This window comes from Octopus bimaculoides, chromosome 21 (assembly GCF_001194135.2).
Source record: "Octopus bimaculoides isolate UCB-OBI-ISO-001 chromosome 21, ASM119413v2, whole genome shotgun sequence".
NCBI lineage: Eukaryota > Metazoa > Mollusca > Cephalopoda > Octopoda > Octopodidae > Octopus > Octopus bimaculoides.
In genome coordinates, this window is record NC_069001.1 from 18,850,153 (window position 1) to 18,871,920 (window position 21,768).

A 21,768-nucleotide genomic window follows, 5' to 3' on the forward strand; every position below is an offset into this window, starting at 1 on the left:
CAGCATAGAGGAGCTCCCAAGGGCATCCTGTCTGGAATTCCTCTGTTATCGCCTGGAGGACTATGATAAATAGGAGGGGGCTGTGGACAGAACCTTGGTGGACCCCTACCTCTACCCAGAATTCATCACTGTACTCATTGCCAACCCTCACCTTACTGACAGCATCTCTGTACATGGCTTGTACAGCTCTCACTAACCATTCTTCTATCCCAAGTTTCCTCATTGACCACCAGATAAGGGATCGGGGGACCCTGTCAAAGGCTTTCTCCATGTCAACGAAAGCCAGGTACAGAGGTTTATCCTTGGCTAAACAGTCCCTTATTGAAATGGAAGTGTGTTATGTGATTAAGAAGGGAAAAGAGAAAGGCGTAGCTTTCATATGCTTGTGTGTGTGTGTGTGTGTGTGTGTGTGTGTGTATGTATGTAGATAGTGGGTCTCGAGGGTTATGATATCCAGGCAGATACCAAATTTCTCTAAGTAAAATGCCAAGGCTGGTTCCTTCAGATGGTGCATTTTTTTTTGGTAGACTTGCTTTAGCTCCTATCCAATGTTACAATTTATTTCTTGGTTACTTTGCATGTAAAGTACAATATTGATAATAAGGAGAATGAAGAATTTGAACTTTCAGACTCTATGTTTATTTCCAGTTAGTTTATTCATAATATTTGTCTGACACGTGTTTCGATTACATTAACTGCATATTGTTGCATATTTATATGCAGCGATTTATGCGTTATTAGTACGATCTCTTCAGGTTATATAAGTATGACATTATTTGAAGAGGAATTTTCCTCTGTTATTAGTTTGAATTAGGCTTAGTAGACTTGGTTAGTAGTAAGCCATGGCATTCTTCAATGAGCTGCTTCTCTCGACTGAATGTTTGGGTAACATTTGGCAGTAGTAGCAGCAGTGTTTGTTGAAGTTGGCAGATTTTCTTGGCTAGTTGGAGAATGGTTATTTATAGAATACAATTTTTTTTATTGATTCTATATACTTTATAGTCACATGACTTTTTGATGGATTTCAGAATTGATAATATTATTTGAATTTTTGTGAAGGTTATTAATAGTAGTTGTGGATAATTACTAGGCAGTAAGAACCACGTGGTTATTAAAAGAAGTAGTCAGTTGTATTTTAAATTCTTCTAACTTATTATTATTGCTTTAAAGTGTTTTTAGGTTATATTATATATAATCTTATAATTTGAATTCTGTTCTTATATTCTTCATATGCTACTTAATTATTATAGTTATTACAGCTATGTTTGGAGAAAAAAAATTATTGCAATAATATAAATTAATGCATTCTATTATTTAAATTTTTTAAAAAGAAAACGTTTGTATAAGCAATTAAAACTTCTTTCTTGTCTAGTGTTAACTAATTTATTTTTTGAAGTAAATATTTGGTATAATTCCTCCATACATATATGTGTGTGTGTGTGTGTGTGTGTGTGTGTGTGTGTGTGTGTATATATATATACGCACTTAATATTTGTATCTGGTTTTCAAGATTCCTTATGTGAATTTGTGTGTTGAACAAATTTTGTTGTGTGTGGGGAGAGTCATAGTGCCTTAATATAACACACTGGTTCAATTTCTACTCATTTATTTATTTATTCATTTATTTATTCCAGAAAGCAGTTTTGTCGCTGCATTTGCGACCATATCCATGGATTTTGATACAGTTGCAAATGCAGCAGCAAAAAGGCTTTCTGGAATAAATAAATAAATGAATTGAAATTGAACCAGTGAGTGTGTTATATTAAGGCACTATGACTCCCCAGACATAACAAAATATATATATGTACACACCTGCAGTTATATATATTTTTATCATTTAAAAGATTTCTATCCTTGCTGGACCAGTGTCTTTTCGGTGTTATAATTCAATCATATCAAAGCCAGTATATGTTTCAGTATGGTATTTAATTATAGTGATCTTCTTTTTTATTGAACCTCTAAGTCATAATTTCAGATAAACACATCCAACTTGATACATCAGTATACAACACAAATATTCACACATACACAAATTTAAACACACATATGTGTGGGTATGTGTAAATATATGTTTGTGTGTGTATGTGTTTGTTCTCTTATTCTTTGGAAAAATAATGTTGGTTTGTTTGCATTCTCATAACCTAGTGGTTCAATAAAAGGGCTTAAAAGAAGTACTGGGGTTGATTTGTTTGACTAAGAACTCTTCAAGGTGGTGTCCAAGAATGGCTACAGTCCAGTGACTGAAACAAGTGAAAATATCTCTTTATTTGTATATGTATATATGTGCCTCTGTATGGCTTGACTTTGGTTAACAATAAATTAGTTCACTTCATAATTTTATTCTCCCCCATTTCACTATTACTCTTCCCCCACCAAATGATGGCAAACATTTTTCTTATCCTGTCCTGCCTTTTCCAGACAATATACATCCATAGTGTTTTTTTCACTTTTTATTTCTTTGCTTTTGAGATCAAAGTGTGTGTTTCAGGGAGAATTGGTTACTTTTTCATGCAATTATAGATTCCCGCATGTCAATGGCGTTGTTGCTATTGTTTCATTTCCTGGCCAACTTTGATCAAACAATCCTGTCTCTGATCTAAAATATTCCAAGTATGATCATTTTTTTTCTCCAGAAATAGTGTGCTTCATTTGAGACAGTAAGGTGTGATTTGAAGGTGATTTGGTTGCTATTCCTAGCAGATTAAGTAACCAAGTAGAGGCTCTCTTTGATTTTCTTATTGTTGCTGTAGCCACTTACACCATTTCTGTTTAACTTTAGGTCATCCTGAATCCAATTGACCTATAATCAATGACATTAGTCATGACTACATTATTTTGTGTGTCCTTCCCTTTAAGGCACTAGTGTGTAGTTTGAAGGAGATTTAGTTGCTATTTCAAGCAGAGTTAGCCACCATGTATAGAAACTTCATGTTGTTGTTGTTGCGGGTGTTTCATCTGCAACCTGCTATGGTTGTTGTTGCAGTGAGGTGTGTGAAGACACCTGGACACTTCTGACATTCATTTACCTCCATCTTCAGTTGTGGCACTGCAACCCCCACCACTGATCCCCATCCTTCCGTCTTTCATTTTAACTAGGAGTTCACTGAGTATAGATGGTGAGTGTGAGAGAAAGGGGCAAAGAGACAAAAGAAGATGGAGATAGAGACAAAAAAAGGAAAGAGAGCGAATGAGTGAAAGAGAGTTCTTTTTTTAAAAAACAAATCTAAAGGGCAACTCCCTCCTCCACCTCTCTCCTTCAAGAAAAGAAATCTCCATTTTGTCCAGTTGCCTTGACTACAACAATGTTAAGTTGCAGCAGTGTGCAGCAGTTTGCTGATCTTGTGAAATAATTGTATCGACCGTTGTTGTTGTTGTTGCTGTGGATTCCTACAGAAACAGTTGCTGTTGTTGTTGTTTAACCCTTGGTCATCCTTGATTCAACAAATCTCCAATAAAAGACATTTCAACTGTGACCATCCTCTCTTGTTTTGTTCTGTCTGCTGGGAGAATTCAAAATCATGTAATGCGATGTCTTCTGAGACAGTGAGCTGGTGTGATATGAGGGAGATTTGGCTGTTATTTCTTGCAAATCAAGCAACCATGTCACGATTATATGCTTGTATTTGTTGTTTTGTAGTGGCAGGGGTGGTGGTGTGAAATTGCTGCATCAGATGTTGTTCGTTATTTATTGTGGATTGATGCAATTGTTGTTGTCGCTGCAGCAAATATTTTTTGTTATTGATATAGCTGCTACTGCTGCGGCTTGTGACATTTATCTAGTGCACATTTTACTGTCTGCTGCTGCAGTGTTTGTTGATGTTGTGAGCAGGTAGGTTTATAGAATAATACATGAATATATGTGTATATATGTCTGTGTATATCTATATATGAATGTATGTGGCAGGTATATATGTATGTGTGTGTGTGTGTGTGATTGTCACCATCATTTTACACCTGCTTTCTATGCTAGTGAGGGTTGGAGACTTTGGCAGAACTTGTTGTGTTGGAGGACCATGTCTTGCTTTGATGCCTGGTTTTGGCACAGTTTCTACAGCTCTATGTACTTTCCAACACCAGCCACTTCATAGAGTGGACTTGATACCATTTTTAGTGAAACCAGCACTATACATCTTGGTTATGTGTGTGTGTGCGCACACACATTTCCCCCTCTCTCTCTTTTTTTCTTTCTACACACACACACACACACACACACACACACATACATGCACTCTGTGTATTTTATAGGAAGCTTTTAAAAAAACTCTGTGCATCGCCAACAGATAAAGGACTCAATATAGATATAGTTTCTATATCTTATTGAAATGAAAAACAAAATGACAGGGACTTTGAAGTTTTGTGAGCAGCAGCTCTACTGATGAGTGCTTACCTACAAAAATTACAAAATTTCCTGTCTTTCATATGAATATCATCTTCATCATCACGACCATCATCATTCTAATGTTTACTTTTTCATGTTACCATGGGTCAGAAGAATTGATTTAGTCAGATATTCTGCAGCCAGATGCTCTTTATGTTGCTAGCCCTCACCTGTTTCCAAGTGAAGTAGTAATTTTTCATGTTCAGACATGTTATGGAAGATTTGCAATGAGCAAAACTGCTTATATGATTGTGACACTCATTTACATCTCTTGTGCAATGTCAAGACAAGGAGACATAAACATGCACATCTACCAAATCCACACACAAGGCTTTGGTTAGCTTTAGACTATAGTAGAATATGCTTGCCTAACATGCCATGCAGTGGGACTGAACCTGGAACTATATAATTGGGAAGTGACTTCTTAATCACACAGCCATATATCAGTTTGTTTTACACCCATTTTTACATTCTAGTATATATTGGATGTATACATGTTATCAAACTATTGTTTTTAAGCACTGGATGCCTTTCCTGTTGCTAACCCTTACCTGTGTTTCAAGTAAGGGATGTTTTATTCTATACATCTTTGAAAGTACAGAGATACTGGATGACTTGTTGACAGCAAAATGACAACAAACTTACTTCAGTGCTTATAGCTCAATACAGAAGGTAAATATTTACACATACACGCATGCGCACATACAGGATGTTTGGGCTAAATTTGATAGTTTGTTTAAAAGGAAAAGAAAACACAATATCCCATCAAAAAATAAAAGTATTTAAATATATAAAAGAATATAAAGTAGATTATGACTAGGAGATAATGGTTTACTCAAAGTAGCCACCCTCAGCTTTCACCATGGCCTCAAGATGGCTCTGGAATCTGGCACATGTGTTCCATACCATTTCCCTGGGAAGCTTTTCAAACACCTCCTTGATCTTGGCTACCACTTGGTCTTGGTGTTCCAGGCAGAGGGAATGGTGTCTCTCAACCACATACCACACATAGTAATTCATCGGATTACAATCCTGGGAATTAGAAAACCAGAAATTGGGGCTAGTATGACAAAGAGCTGAATCCTGCTGCTGTACATATGGCTTTTCTGCAGCAACCCTCTCCAGTCCGGGATTGACCGCAGCTTCACATAGCCATCTGAATTGAGCTTAAAGCTCTGTTCAAAGATGTGAGGGTGAACTCTGACATGCAAAATACAGCCCTCCTTGTCAGCTAACTTTTTCTCAACTACATAATCCTTTCTCATAATCCTTTTGTTCTCCAACGGTGTTGACTGTTTACCAATATTCAAGCTGTTCCTGAAAAAGAAAACAAAAGATGGTTGAATATAACATGAACACTCAATTTATATATATATATATATATATATATATATATATATATATATATATATATATATATATACATACACACACATCTAAACATGCATGCACACGCACACACACTTATGCATACTTAATGTAATTACACTGTATGCACACATACATATGCATATATATCTTAGGCATGTGCTACAGTAGAGTTCTACTATTTAAGTCAACTGATTTGGGTGTAGCCACACATGCTATTTGTGAAAATAACAAAGATTATTTCTATGTCATTGTTGATACTGTTTCTGTTCAAGTGTTCAAGTTTTTAAAAGTTAGTTTATCCACCAAGAATAAAACATTGCCACAAACCAGTGTAAACAATCAACAATCTTAAAGTGTTATATAGTAAACGTTTTTTTGTCCCTACTCTATAGGCAAAGCAAGAATAATTTTGCCTTTAATTTCACTCAATGTAATGCCTTTTAGCATTCAAAATGGTCTGTGTTGTTTAACATGGTCACGTTTAATATACTGAATTCAAAAATTTGTTCATCAAACATCAAAATATCTGAATTTTTGAAATATGGATTTCCTGTATTTAATTAGCATTCTTTATAATAAATTGAACATCTTTGATTTTTACATTTGATAATTAATATAATTAACATTTATTGTTTTAATCTTCATAGGCATTCTTTATATTAAGGTGAACAAGGTAGGTACATGTATGAGTATGTATACATATACAAACGGATATATATGTATACACATATGTGTATGTGCAATTGATTCATATGATTCTGACATATGACTGGTATTGGACAGCAGAGGGTAGAAAGATGTTAGCTGGTTTAAATGCTAAAGAGTTAAAAGTGTTTCTACTATGGCTACTGTATAAAGTTTACAAGAGGATTGGATTATCCAATGTGACCTTGTTAAGACCTTAGGTTGTAATTTGAAGGAGATTTGGTTGTTAATTTTCACACACCTAGCAACTGCATTGAAGCCTCTCCCTCTTCAATCTCATATGCTGAAAGTTCAAACTCCAACCTTGTCTACTTCTGAAAATAGATCCACCTAAATGTTTGTTGGCTAACTTTAATAATTAATTCTAGAATTGGGATGTTTGAATGTTAACTTTGTAATGATAATGAGCAACTAAATTGTTAAAGCTATTTTTAACTGAAAATAAGTTTTGACCTTGTGGATAAAGAGAATCCTGGTAGTGGTGACAGCATTGGTGATGGTATTAAAACCATTGTAGTATTTGTGGTAATGATGACTTAAGTCTAACCATATTACTCACTACACAAGTTAACTTTTTTATCTTTTATTTGTTTCAGTCATCAGACTGCAGCCATACTGGGCTAGGACACTTCTCTGGTTGAATGAATCAGCCCTAATCCTTATTTTTATTTTAAGCCTGGTACTTATTCTATCAGTCTCTTTTTGCCAAACCATGAAGTTACAAGGACATAAACGTATCAACACTGGTTGCCATTTGATGGTGGGACACACACAATGGGCTTTTTTCAGTATCCATCTACCAAATTCACTCACAGGGCTTTGGTTGGCCCAAGATGACACTTACCCAAGGTGCCATGCAGTGGGACTGAACCTGGAACCATGTGGTTGGAAAGTAAACTTCTTACCACTCAGCTATGCCTGTCAACATTTAGAAATTTCTTTTATTTCTTTCAATCATTGGAACTATACCTCCTACATCTCTATTGTCCTCACCCTACCTCCATCTTTCCCACACTGAAATTACTTCTTTCTTACCACAATTTTCTAAAATTCCCCCACCCTGGATATCTCCTCTGCATATAATTGCCCACCCTCCTGCAACAATACAGATCTATTCATGATCTCCCCTCTCCAAAAATTTCATCAGGTTGTTTCAAAAATAACTGTTGGGCTTTGCCCATCTATCAGAGCGTTGGTATTGTTGTTTAACCACATGTTATATGTAAGTAGACATATGATCAAAGACTTTCCAGTGATGACCAACCTGTCAGTTTGGATATAAGTGCTAACAATATCTCATGTATACTTTGTTTTTTGAGCCAGTATGGTGTGACTTTATTGAGATTTGGCTCCTATTTCTAGCAGAGTGAGTGACCATATAAAGACATACTTGTTGGTTCATATTGTTATTGTTTCTGTGTAGTTGGCACTGATCAAACAGTCCTATAACATACAGAAAGTCAAACAACTAGGCCACCATACCTACCTCCCAGACCAGTTTTATCCAGTTCTCTCATGTCTTTACTGGACTGATGATGAAATGGTACACTCCAGCATACAGTTAGCTATCATACAGAGCAGTGGTGGTGGTCATGGTGACCTGTACCCTCTTTTCCTAAAGTCTGTCTTACATCTACAGTCTTATTGGGCTGGGGCTTATCCCAATATTTTAAGCATTAACTGATTTATACAAAACAACCCCTTGACTGGATGCTAGGTTAACTAACCCACCCTCCTTAGCTGCCTTTCATTTTCATTTGAATAGACTGAAGCAGCATGAGATGAAGTGCTTTGCTCAAGGACACCTGCATGGAATTGAATTCTAACCATCTTGCCATATTTCAAAGAAATAAAAACAGACCTGCTTAGTTCTACTTGGCTGATAAATTCCTCCTGGAGAGGAAGACAATCCTTCACAATTTCATCCACAATAAATAGCTGCTAAATGTCTCTCAAACTACACATTAGATACACTGGATAATGTAGATACTGTGTTTGAAATGCAGATGGAATGGTCATGGTTAGAGCTTCTTTAATGATAGGTCTGTTGAATCAAAGTTGACTTGAGGTCAGCAAACATCAAAAACTATTGTCATTTGTATTACTATGAGGGTTGCTCAACCAGTTAGAAATAGAAGCCAATACCCTTTAACCATAAGTCTTTGTTCATAATTAGGGTGAATGACATGAACAAAGGTAATCTTTACAAGACTCCTGATAACTGTGTTGAAAAGATACATGACCTGTGTAACTGGAATGTCAACCATAAGTACGTAGGTTTAATTCCCAGCATGGGAGGCAAGTTGTATTGTAGGGCAAGGTACTTCATGTTCCATTCCATTCAGCTAACAAATATGTGTTTCAGATTGACAGAACAGCCAGAAAGACACAGAAATAAATGGAGTGTGTGTGTCCTTGTTGACAGTCTTAGTGATAATATTGGACATTGACTATAGTGGTGGTGGAGAAGATTGTTTATCTTTGGGTGAATATGTGATTACTGTTACTAAACATACACACACACATGCACACCCCCCCACACACACACACATGCACACACACACACATGCACACACACACACATCTATATGTATATGTGAAAAATTGGTACAGAGAAAATTATATCTCTATTATAGATTTCACCTTATAAATCCAACAATTGTTTCTATTGCATTAACATACACACACACACACACACATATATAATATATATATATATATATATATGTATATAAATAGATAGATACACACATACATGTACATATGCATATATACGTGGTCTGATTAATAAGTATACAGACTGTTGCCATAGTAACGGAGCTAAAGCATGCAGAGTGAAGCTGCTTGGCAGAGATTGACCTTAAACTCTACTGTGCATGCACACTAAGTTTTAATGTCCTAGCTCACTTTCACTCTTTACAGCAGTGCTTGGAAGGACAGTGTGTAGTGGGTGATCGTTGCATTGACTATGACAGAGAAAGTTGACCAGAGAATTTGCATCAAATTTTACCAAAGCTTAGCGATACCTGCTCAGAGGCCTCTGCAAAGTTTAAAAAAAGTTTTCATCATTCTCGACACAATCAAGGTGATCTTGTGCAACTGAAACCCGAGTGTCTTCTTTGGTCAGCTGAAACCAGCTTTGGCACAAATTTGGTAGACATGCATTTCATACCCAAATCTTCAATGATAATCGACTGAACTGAAATGTAACTAATCTGCACATCATCACAGATGGTGATTCGATAATTTCGCCTCACAGTTGCATGCACATCTGTGATGTTTTTCTCAGTTCTGCTGGTTGCGGGTCTCCCAGATCATTCATCAATATCAACATTTTTTTGCCATGTTGGAAATATCTGAACCACTTGTACTCTTGTGTATGGCGCTCTCGTAGGGTTAAGCAACAAGTACATATTTACATATGCAATGTGTGTGTGTGTATGTGTGTAGTCTGGTTGATGTTCAAAATGATCTGTCAGTGCCTTTCCAGCTGTCTATGGTTACCATTTATGATGCTGCACACAATGTGAAGATTAATGGTATTTTCAGACCGTGCTGGCTGATCTTTCGAAACTTGTAGAATCAATAGCTGTTGCGGAATGGTGCACTCATGCATGAAGTACAGTTCCATGGAGCTGCACTATTTGTGTGTTTCTGTGAAGGTTTGTGGTGGTGGTGGTAGTGGTAGTGGTGGTGAGAGAGAGAGAGAGAGAGTATTAGATGTGGGGTGGTGTGTAAAGCGGGTGGGGAAACTTGAATGGCAGTGTTCAGTGTTTGTATTGACAGGTTGAGAGTGAGAGAGAGAGTTCTCAGTTGGAAAGGTGGAGGGAAAAGAGTAGTGCTAATGGTGGCAGGGGATTGTAGTTAAAGCATCATCATCATCATAATTATAAATGTAACCCTCGACATCATCGCCATCATCATCTGTCTCCATTGTCATCATCATCATCATCATCATCATCATTGTCATTGTTACAGTTAATGCTTGTTTTCCGCATGTTTTGCATGCTATTACATGGGTCAGTTAACTGGATGTCTCCATAGCAACTCAGTAGAACGAAGTGAGGTGGTTTATTTGTACATACTGAAATAGTATTTGAAATACACACTCTTATATATATATATTTCACATGCTTTCAACAAATATGACATCAAAATTACGCATAAATGGCTCCTTTCCTCCAAAAAGGAAAGATTTGGCTGCTATTTCTTGCACGCTCTGCTACCACGTAATAGCTATTTCAGGTCCAGGTCCTTTATCACAAATAACTGTTACATAGTAGCAGACAGAACATGCTAGGAATAGCAGCCAAATCTTTGGAGGTGAGATACATTGAATGCACTCAAAATAAACCTGTGGAAACATTATTTCACACCGAGATTATGAATGGGTCTTTTATGAAATATTTACCATATTTTTGAAGTCAGTTTCACTTTAAAATATTTTTTGAATATGCCAAAAAAAATGTTGTAATGGTATTCACTTGAAAATAATTTTAAAAACAATTTAAATATTGTCTGTTTAAAGAAAGCTAAAATATAAATACTTACTGTACAAACAACTTATATTTTTGAGATCACACTCACTCAAAAATATTTCTAAATGATTAAAATATTGTTTAACAAAAGTGAAAATAGAAACATTTACTGTAAAAACAAATCGTATTTTTTCATTGGCAAGTTAGTCATTTAGACTTTTGCCCATTATAATGTGTCTAATGGAAAGGTTAGAGAGTTTCTTCCTTTTCGGGGTTATTTTCAGAGTATTTTCCCGTTATGCACTGTTTTGGGTATTTATACCCCATCTCAAGAACCAGTGGTCCAATTTACATGAAACTTGTTTTATTCTGTGTTGTCTCCTTGAGCAAGACACTTTATTTCACATTGTTCTCGTCCACTCAGCTGGCAAAAACAAGTTGTACATGTAATTCAAAAAGCCAGCATGTCACATTCTGTGTCACGCTGAATCTCCCTGAGAATCTACATTAAGGGTATGCATGTCTGTGGAGTGCTCAGCCACTTGCACATTAACTTTGCAAACAAGCTGCTCTATTGATCAGATCAACTGGAACCCCTGTCAGTGTGCATCTTTTAGGAGTAGCATAGTTTCTGTGAAGTATTGTCTCATAAATATAAATGCTTTTAATTTATTTTTAACCCAAAGTAATGCAATTTATTAAGATAAAGCAGGTTGATAGTTTTTCCTAATATTTCAATATTTCTAGCTGATGACCTCTTTCTTGGGAAATCTATGGAAAAGAATTATTTATTGACACTACTGGACACAAAAATCAGTGATAACAACTTTTTTCCATAGATTTCATGATGTGGGAGTCCTAACTCTGCAATACTGAAATACCAGGTAAAACTATTAACCTGTTTATTTTTTTAAATTGCATTGTTTTGACTTCAATATATATATTTGTGTGTGTGTGTAAATATTTCTGCATGGAAGTTGATGATGTAGCTCTGAGTAGATTATAAAACAACTGTAACCTCTACAAGATTATTGATTCCAAATTTTGGGGGTGGGGGTAAGTCTATTACATCAACCCCAGTGCTCAACTGGCACTTGTTTTAGTGACCCTCAAAGGCAAAGTTGACCTTGGTGGAATTTGAATGCAGAACAAAAGGCAGTTAAGTTTGTTGCCTTCAACCTCTACAGAAATCTGAAAACTTTTTGCCTATAACACTTTTTTTATGCTTATTATATACTCCACAATAGAAACAGTACTGTTCGTATATCTTGAATTTTTAGGTGCTTAATCCTGTTAAAATACATTTGTTATTAAATTACTTTGGTGACCTGATAGCTGGGTTTTTGACCAGAGTACTTACTGTGGGTTCTGCTTGATTCTTTGAATCTCCTGTTTTTTCAAGTTTACATGGGTTAGAATAATCTTCTTCAGCCCAGCATCTGACAATTTATTACTATTCCTAGTCATTTCATTTGTTAGCTACAACCAAACTCTTGAGGTCAACCTTCATCACCACTTTATCTTTGCATGTCTTCTTTAAGTTACTTAACCTTTAGCATCTTGACATCAACCTTTAACACTCATTTTATGGTCTTCTTCCATCCATTTTGTTATGAAACTAAATACTCTTGGGTATTTTTATTAAATATGTATATGTGTGTCTGATGATACACACACATGCACACACATACAGATCTTGATCTGTGTACATTCTCATATACAGAGTGTGATGGGTTAATTGTTGCCATTTTATATTTGTAATTTCACTCATATACATCGTTTGTTTTTGATTTTGTCGACTACACAGTATAGTAGGGTCAGTTGGGCACCATTTGTGAGAAAAACAGCACCATGACACAATTCACTCTGCCAGAAATTTGGAAATGACATGCTGTGCTGCTTGGCATTCATGCCAGAAGCTTCAATGTGAACATTCCAGAGTGTCTAGGTATCAATCTGAAGACAGTGCAATCTGAAGACATGTACCAAGAATGATAAAAATCAAACATCCAGTCAACATCATGGTGTTTGGAATGATCACTAGTGATGGTGTCGTTATGCCTCCATTCATCTTTTGACATGGCCTCAGACTCAACATGGAGGCCTACATCAAGTGCCTGGAGGCAGTGGTGCTGCCCTTGGTCAAGAGGGTGGCTGCTAGAAGATCCTATGTCTGGCAACAAGACTCTGCACCTTGCCACACAAACAGGAGAACCCAGTCATGGCTGTCAGACAATTTCTGCAACCACATCACTCCGAACATCTGGTCACCTAACTCCCTAGACTGCAACCCCCTTGATTATTATGTGTGGGTCACAGTTGGGTGAGAGACCAACAAAACTCCTTGTAACACCAAAAATGAACTGAAGGGAAGGATTATGGCAACATTCACCAACTTAAACAAGGAGGCTGTCCAGAAAAGTTGTAGGATATTCCAAATTCATCTGGAGGCCGTGGTTGAAGCCAATGGCGATTTTATTGAATAAATGTACTCTTTAGTATTTCAAGATCTTTTTATGTAATTTTGGTAAATATATCTGTTAAAATGGGATGTTAGTGTTATTTTCATTTTTGAGTAAATTAGACAGTTTATTCACCGCACCCTGTATATATCAGCACTCCATCAGTTATGATAGTGATGGTTCCAGTTGATCCAATCAACGGAACAGCCTGCTCATGAAATAAACATGTAAGTGACTGAGCACTCAACAGGCATGTGTATCCTTAATGTAGTTCTCAAGGAGATTCTGTGTGACACAGAATGTGATAAGGTTGGCCTTTTGAATTTACAAGTACAGCTCAATTTTGCTAGCTGAATTGACTGGAGTTATGTTTTGCTCAAGGAAAACAACATGCCACCAGGAATTGGACACATGACCTTACAATCACGAGCCAAATACTTTAACCACTAAGCCATAGGACTTTTTTTTTCTCATGTATACATATGTACATACATACACATGAAATGGTATGTATGTATAAAACCCGTCACAAAATACCTCACAGACCACCCCTTCCTAAAGGGCAGTAACTCTGACACAGAGCTGCCCCCTATAATTGTTCTAGTGTTGATGGCACCATAAAATGCACCCAACCCATCTGTAAAGTAATGGGAAGGTTACCAGGCTGAAAAAACCCATTCCAAAAAAACAAGGTTGTGTTGTTTTGTGTGACAGATAACAAGGGTGTGCAGCTGTAATGAGTAGTAAGATACTATGTAACTCATGCACACACACACACCTGCATTATTTGCTATTGTTATCAAGTTGTTGAAAAACAACAGAAACATACATACATTTTCTGATAAAACGACTCAAAACCTGAAGTGGAAATTATTGATAATATTTCACTTGACTGGGACCTCAGTGAATAAGCCATCAAGGGTGAAATGTGAGGACCCAGTCAAAGGGTGAGAATAAAGAACCAGTCCTGGGGTGGTAGAGTGACAGAATCATGATATCTATTCCTGCTCTTTGAGTTCTAAGTTCAAATTCTGTTTAGAGATTTCAATCCTACCAATAGCCAGGATTAATCATCAGACCATAACAGATTAGAAAAGCAATAGCATGTAGTGAAAGATTGTAGCCTCCTGATAACACCTGATTGATGGTGGTGATGGTGTCTGTGGTAGTGGCTAATAATGCTGTTGGTGGTGGTACTATTGATGATGATGATGATGACGGGATGATGACTGTTATTTTCAGAATTGTACTTGCCTGACCAGTCGTTTCCTCTGTAAAAGTGAGTTGTAAACAAAGCAAATACAGTGTGGAAGATTCACAAAAGCCATACACAACATGCATGCAAAGGCACAAAACATACAACATACACACATAGATGTACACAAACATATACACCAAGAGATATCACACACACACACACACACACAACTGCTGTACAGTGTCCACTTTCGTTATACATTCTGTTAGATGACATTGTACACCTGTGTTGTGTTAATATGACCAGGTTAGAGTTGGACAACAAACCATTTTGACATTAATGATGAGTTTTATTATGACATTTATGATGAGTTAGACTACCTGTGACCTGTTGGATCACCAGTAGTTCGAAGTACCTGAACCTCCTTCCTATCTCAAGAACCAGTGGTCTGATTTACGTGAAACTTGTTTTATTCTGTTTGTATTCACATTTTAGGGACACTTTACTTTCAAATTATTTTACCATTATGCGCCATTTGGCTGAGTAACATTCCAAGCAAGCAAGATTGAGGTTCATTTTTAATAGTATACTAGACTACCCATGACCTTGTTAGGTCACCAAGAAAGTCTGAGTTTCCCAGCAATGGAGTTTTGTTTCATGGGTTTTTTTTTCTTTTCCAGGTTATTTTGCATACTTTCAATGAATGTGACATTGAAATCATGCATAAGCAGCTCCTTTCCCTAGAAAAGGAAAGATTTGGCTGCTATTTCTTGCACGTCGTGCTACCACATAACAAGTATTTTGGGTCCTTTATCGCAAATAGCAGTTACGTGGTAGCAGGGCATGCTAGAAATAGCAGCCAGATCTTTGGAAGTGAGATACATTGAATGCACTCAAAAAATACCCATGGAAAAAAATTATTTCACACTGAGGTTACGAATGGGTCTTTTACAAAATGTTTATGCCAAAAAGAATTTTTGTAATGGTATTCACTTGAAAATAATTTTAAAAACAATTAAAATATTGTCTGTTTAAAGAAAGTTAAAATATAATTACTTATTGTACAAGCAGCTTATATTTTTGAGATCACACTCACTCAAAAATATTTCTAAATGATTAAAATAGTGTGTTTAACAAAAGTGAAAATAGAAACATTTTTTGTTGTCAAGTCACTGTATAATCGAAAGGTATTTTAATCCTTCCAGGATTAAGATAATTTTGGAGACTTTTCCCGTAATGCATCGTTTTGGATATTTATACCCTGAAAACCTTTAATATCTTCACAACTACTTATCCAATTTACATGAAATTTGTTTCATTCTGCTTGTATTTATATTTCAGGGGAGACTTAATTCATAGTATTTTCCCATTATGCGCTGGTTTGCCTGAGTAACATTGCAAGCAAGCAAGCAAGATTCAATCTGACTTTTAATGTATTATAGATAGATAGTACATAAGTTATATAGTATATATAGTGTATAGATAGCTTATCAGTATTATATCTGTATCTAATAACAACAGTTACTAAATAAACAATTATATAGTTATGTATGTGTGCATATGTGCATGTATGTGTGTATATATGTATATGTGTGTGTGTATGTATACATGTATGTGTATATATGTGAATATATATATGTGTGTGTATATATATGTGTGCATATATATATATATGTATATGTGTGTATACATGCATATATATATATATATATATATATATATATATATATATATATATATATCTGGTAAATGAAAGATGGAAGATACGAGAATTATTATTAATCACTACAATTATTTGAACACATCTAACATCGATCCCTCATGGGTGGGACACTTAACAACTGGTTCAGGATCATCTGATGATGTTGATGTGTCTCTTTGGGTGATAAGTAGATATAACTCATTAAAATAACAGTTCCACAATGTATTTTCTCATTTTATGTAAAGAAAAGTAGCAAATATACAAGATCAATAATAAAATAACATGCAAAAAAGAAATGAACATGTAGTACAGCGAAAAAATATTAAAAAGACTCGTATAAGTTGTATGGCGCATGTACACTTGCTCATACAAGCATACGTGAAGATGCAAGCATACGTGAAGATGCAAGCATACGCATGTGTGGTTTGGTGCACATATGTTCACATAGCAAGTTAGGTTGCTACTTGATGTTTACAAGAACTAGTGGGACCTGTGAATATTTCATGGAATTAACAGTAAACCTATTGGGTTATTCCTGAAAATTTTATCCAAACAACCTGAAAGCGAAGCCTGTGTTGTGTCTATCAAAAGATAGTCACTCATCTGCTATTCATTGAAAAGTGAAGAAAATTGGAATATGATGATTACTTAATGCAATTTATATATATACTTTATGCACAATTTTATAGACTTAATACTCAGCACTTTTGAAATAGATATTCACTCTTATTTTTCCATTTCCCCCATAAAACAATAAATTACATTAAAAAATTTCATAGTAAGAAAAATTATTTTATATTTCACGGGGGTAAAAATTTGATGCAATATGGTATACTCTGAAACCTACATCATCGGTAACTTATAAGCCAAGGCAATGGATTAGAGCCAATGCATATTTCAATTTGCGTACACCTTTCAATCCAGTACTTCTTTGCAGACTATGTTCTTCATGTAAGTTTTCCCTCTTCTTTTCCCTTGTTTGTCAGTGTTGATAACTTCAACTCTTACATCAGATTGTATGTGAGTCCTTGAGAATGCAACATATAGCTAACTATGACCGAATACAGGTTCAGGCAAGAACAGCGCCATTTTATCAAATGTCTACCCTTGTGATTTATTGATAGTCATTGCATATGACATGTGGATGGGAAACTGGTTTCTTTCTAAAGTGAATGGCAAGTTTGGGATGTGCATGTGTTAAGTGATAGGTGATTTAAAAAACTTAGTTCAATTTTTTTTAAAATTACTTTTCACTATGCACTCACCACCACCAACATGTCTCTCTATCTCCCTTTTTCTTTCTTTCTCTCTCTCTCTCTCTCTCTCTCTCTCTCGCTCTTCCCTTCTTTAATCTCACCATCAGAACATCACCCCTCTACTAAAATTATATTTCTATTTCTCTTTCTTTATATCACTACCTTCAACTAACATTTTTAACCACGTAATAAATATTATGTTCTCCCTACAACATGTCATGGATGTTTTTCTCTCCGTCTTTTCACTCTCCCTCCTTTTCTTTCTCTCTTTTTCTGCATCTTTGCCTTATCCTCATTTTCATTCTCCCTCTTTTTCTCTAATCATGTGAAAGTGTTACCGAAGGGCTAAGTAACGTAATGACAAGCAGATTTATTATAAGATGGGGAGGTTAAAGCCAAATTTAATTGATCCATACCTTAAAGTAACTTATGTTAACATTTACTCAAATTCATTCCTACTGCATTGTGCGAAAGTTCATTTATAATTTATATGCATGTAGGCATCTTCATTTAGAAATTCTATTAATGATCTTCTCATTGGTCCACAGAATAGACAGGGATTCCTCAGAGCAGAGTCGGCATCTCTTGGAAATGATATTATATGATTTTGCATCCCTTGCTATGGACCAAGTTATGTTATACTTAATTTGACCTTCCTTAAGTCACTGCACAAAATTGGCCAAAGATGTTGAATGTCTCTTGATTTTCTTGAAGCTGACAACATGGTTACGATAATGATTCTTGAATGAATCAGCTGTCAGCCCAATATAAACATACAGTCCTCTGTTTGTGTGCACAGTACATTTATATACAAGATTTATACTCATACAGAGGTTCATCGATGGTCATTTTGATTTTTCTCTGCATGAGCATTTGTTATATTTATTTGTATATATGGCAATTCTGACTTTATTTTCCAACGTTATTACTGCGTTAGCTATATCAGTCATTTTTACTATCGTGATTTGACCATATTTGGTGCTTTTCATTGTAGTTTACATCTCCTTTGTTTACACACACACACACACACATATATATTCTTCGTTTCTTTCATTTTTTTCAGTCGTATGACTGCAGTCATGCTGGAGCACCACCTTGAAGGGTTGTTTTAGTTGAGCAAATCAACCTCAGGACTTATTTTTTAAGCCTAGTACTTATGCTATTAGTCTCTTTTGTTGAACCACTAAGTTACAGGGATGTAAGCACACCAACACTGGTTGTCAAGCAGTGATGGGGGCAAACACTGACACAAAGACTCACACACACACACACACATATATAGGAGGTTATGAGCAATAGTGGTGTCAATTAGACCCAGAGGTTTCAGGTAATGCTGAGTAAGTGCTATGGATAGACCATAGTTAAGCTCCAGGTTCAGTGATTATGTGAATAAGGGGTCCAACGTAGGTCATATATCAGCGTGTGAATATAAGGATTTACTTTTTCGTAATGAGATAAAAAGCCAAGGCTGTGTGCATTATAAAACATTTATAAATAGAAGGTCTTACAGCTGTTTCCAGGATATTTATTATATCCCTTCATTGGAGACGGTGTGAGAGGATCGTTAAGCAATAGTTAATTTAGATAAGATAGGAAATACAATATCCCTGCATTCAATCTCTATTTCCTGGCAATGAAAGCTGGTGTTTCAGAATTTGCAGATGTAGGAGACGTGAAGGGAAAAACGGCGGAGGCATTAAAAGGCATCACTTTGCACCAGTTCTAGCACTGCTTCCAACAGTGGAAAACACATCTGGGCTGATGCATTGCTTCAAATGGAGAATATTTTGAAGGTGATAAAAGTGTAAACATGTAAAACTAAGTGAATAAAATATTGCAAAATTCCAGTTTCTTTTGGGTACTCCCTTGTATATGCATGGAGGAGATTTGGTTGTGGTTGTGTGTGTGAATGAGTGAAATCAACTTGAGAGAGAGAGTGTGTGTATGTGTATGTTGATGATGGTGGCAGTTGCTGTGTATGTGTGTATGCATATATTGTATCCATGTGTAAATCTCGGTTATCATGTGTGTGTGTGTGTATATTTATGTGTATGTATATCTTACAGTGTGCATTTGTATTTTACTTTATGCTATATTTTACTTGTGTGTGTGTTGTTTTTATTTCTCTATAAACAAAGTTCCTAATATTGTTGAACCAAATCTTTCTCCATTGTCTTTCTCAAGCCCCTGAACCCTCCCCCCTACTTCCACTGTATCTTACTACACACCCATTAACCCCTACCCATGATTTTACTTCATACAATACCACCATGGAACATTGCTTCCCCCTTTCTCTGTGTCTATCCATCTCTCTCTTTCTCTCCCCCTTTCTTTACACACACACACACACACACACACACACACACACACTCTCACGAATTATTAAAGTACAACTGTATCTCACCATCCAGACAGTCAGACTACCAACCTCACTATCACCCAAATATCAACCTTTTTATTTGTACAATTCAGTGTGCACCCTTATCCATCAATACCTACTCAACTTGCTAGTAATAGCAGTTACATCTCCCTCAAAATACTGCATACCATCTTCAACAAGGGGTGGAGATACATTGCATAATGTAATCCAAGACAGACAATGTTCAAGAGAAAGCTAGGAAGGGCGTGACTGGAATATTTTTTATTAAAGTTTGCTCCATCAGGGCCTCAACAACAACAACATTTGTTGCTAGTCAATGAAATATTCACTAACACCTAGAGTGGAGCACTGAGACATAAACCCATTTGTGTGAAAGTTCTCATTGATTTTGACCAATAAACTGCTGTCACTTAATGTTGGTGTTGTCAACTGGATCAATGCTGCAACTATGGATTTTCTTTATCCATCTCATGAAAAACTAATACAATTTTATGTTTGTAACTGGTGGTGGTGGGAGGGTCTGCAACAGGTGGTGGGGTGTCTGGGGAGGGTTCTGCAACTGGTGATGGTGGTGGTGATGGTGGAGAAGATCTGCTTTGTTATTTACATTATTATATTTTTTATTCCCTTTTTAGCGTTGCAACTTTTAATATTACATTTTCTTTCTTGCTTGTTGGCTATAGAATAGTTAAAACTTCTTACTTGGAATGGGTTTTTTCCCCTATTTTGGTAACAAAATAGCAGGGGTGAGAAGAATAATTGATGGCTGTTATTGCCAGAGAAGCTAAAGACCCAGTTTAAGTGACATGGTAATAATGATAATTTTTGGCACAAGGCCAGCAATTTTGTGGAAGGAGCAACTGGTACCATATCTTATCAGCCCTGAAAAGATGAAAGGCATAGTTGACCTCAGCTGAATTTGAACTCAGAACATAAAACCAGAAAAAATATTGCTAATCATTTTGCCCAGCATGTTGATTCTGCCACCTTGATAATAATAGTTCTTTCTACTATAGGTATAAGGCTTACAATTTTAGGGGCTAGTTGATTATACCAACTCCAGTGCTTAACTGGCACTTATTTTATTGATCCTGCATTAAACTCAGCATGTAAAGAGCTGGAAGAAGGCTGCTAAGCATTTTGTCCCAGCATGCTAATGATTCTTCCAGTTTGCCATCTTTTAATAATAACTAGCAGGACCCATCAACATTCTACAGTGCAAGTCAGCATCTCTAACAATATGTTAATGTATTAATCACAAGCAAAGCATTTCAAAAAATTCTTTTCAAATTCTCTCATTTAATAAAAACTGTATTTTTAGATGTAATTGAAATGAACTTAGAAGAGTATTGATTATTTACCTTTTTTTCATGTTTTACCAGATATTATGTAGTTTATAGTTTAAAGAAATAAAAGATGAATTAAAAGGATAAAATTTAGGTGTGGTTGCGTGGTAAGAATCTTACTTCCCAACCACATGGTTCATGGTTCTTGCACCCGAGCAAGTGTCTTCTACTATAGCAATGAGCTGGCCAAAGCTTTGTAAGTGGATTTGATAGAGGAAAACTGAAAGAAGCCCATTGTATATATGTGTGTTTTTGTGTCTATGTTTGTTCCTCCACCACCACTTGACAGCCTGTGTTTACATTCCTGTAACTTAGCAGTTCAGCAAGAAGATCAATAGAATAAGTACCAGGCTTTAAAAAAATAAAAAAGTACTGGTGTTGATTCATTTGACTAAAAATTCTTCACAGTGGCACCCATCATGGTCACAGTTTAATGACTGAAATAAGTAAAAGATAAAAGATATATGTATATATATATATATATATATATAT

At 35.9% G+C, this 21,768-nt stretch overlaps 1 protein-coding gene across 4 annotated transcripts in view; it reads left to right on the forward strand.

Moving 5' to 3' along the window:
• Window positions 1-21,768, forward strand: part of LOC106873104 (uncharacterized) — a 259,225-nt gene that overhangs the window by 66,285 nt on the left and 171,172 nt on the right. Inside the window, exon 1 of one of the 4 annotated variants that reach the window (XM_052975586.1) lies at window positions 3,762-3,829. The exons of the other annotated variants lie outside the window; for them this stretch is intronic. The gene's annotated coding sequence lies outside the window, so the exon portion shown is untranslated. Of the gene's footprint in view, window positions 1-3,761; window positions 3,830-21,768 lie in introns of those variants that run through there. 4 annotated transcript variants of the gene reach the window in all.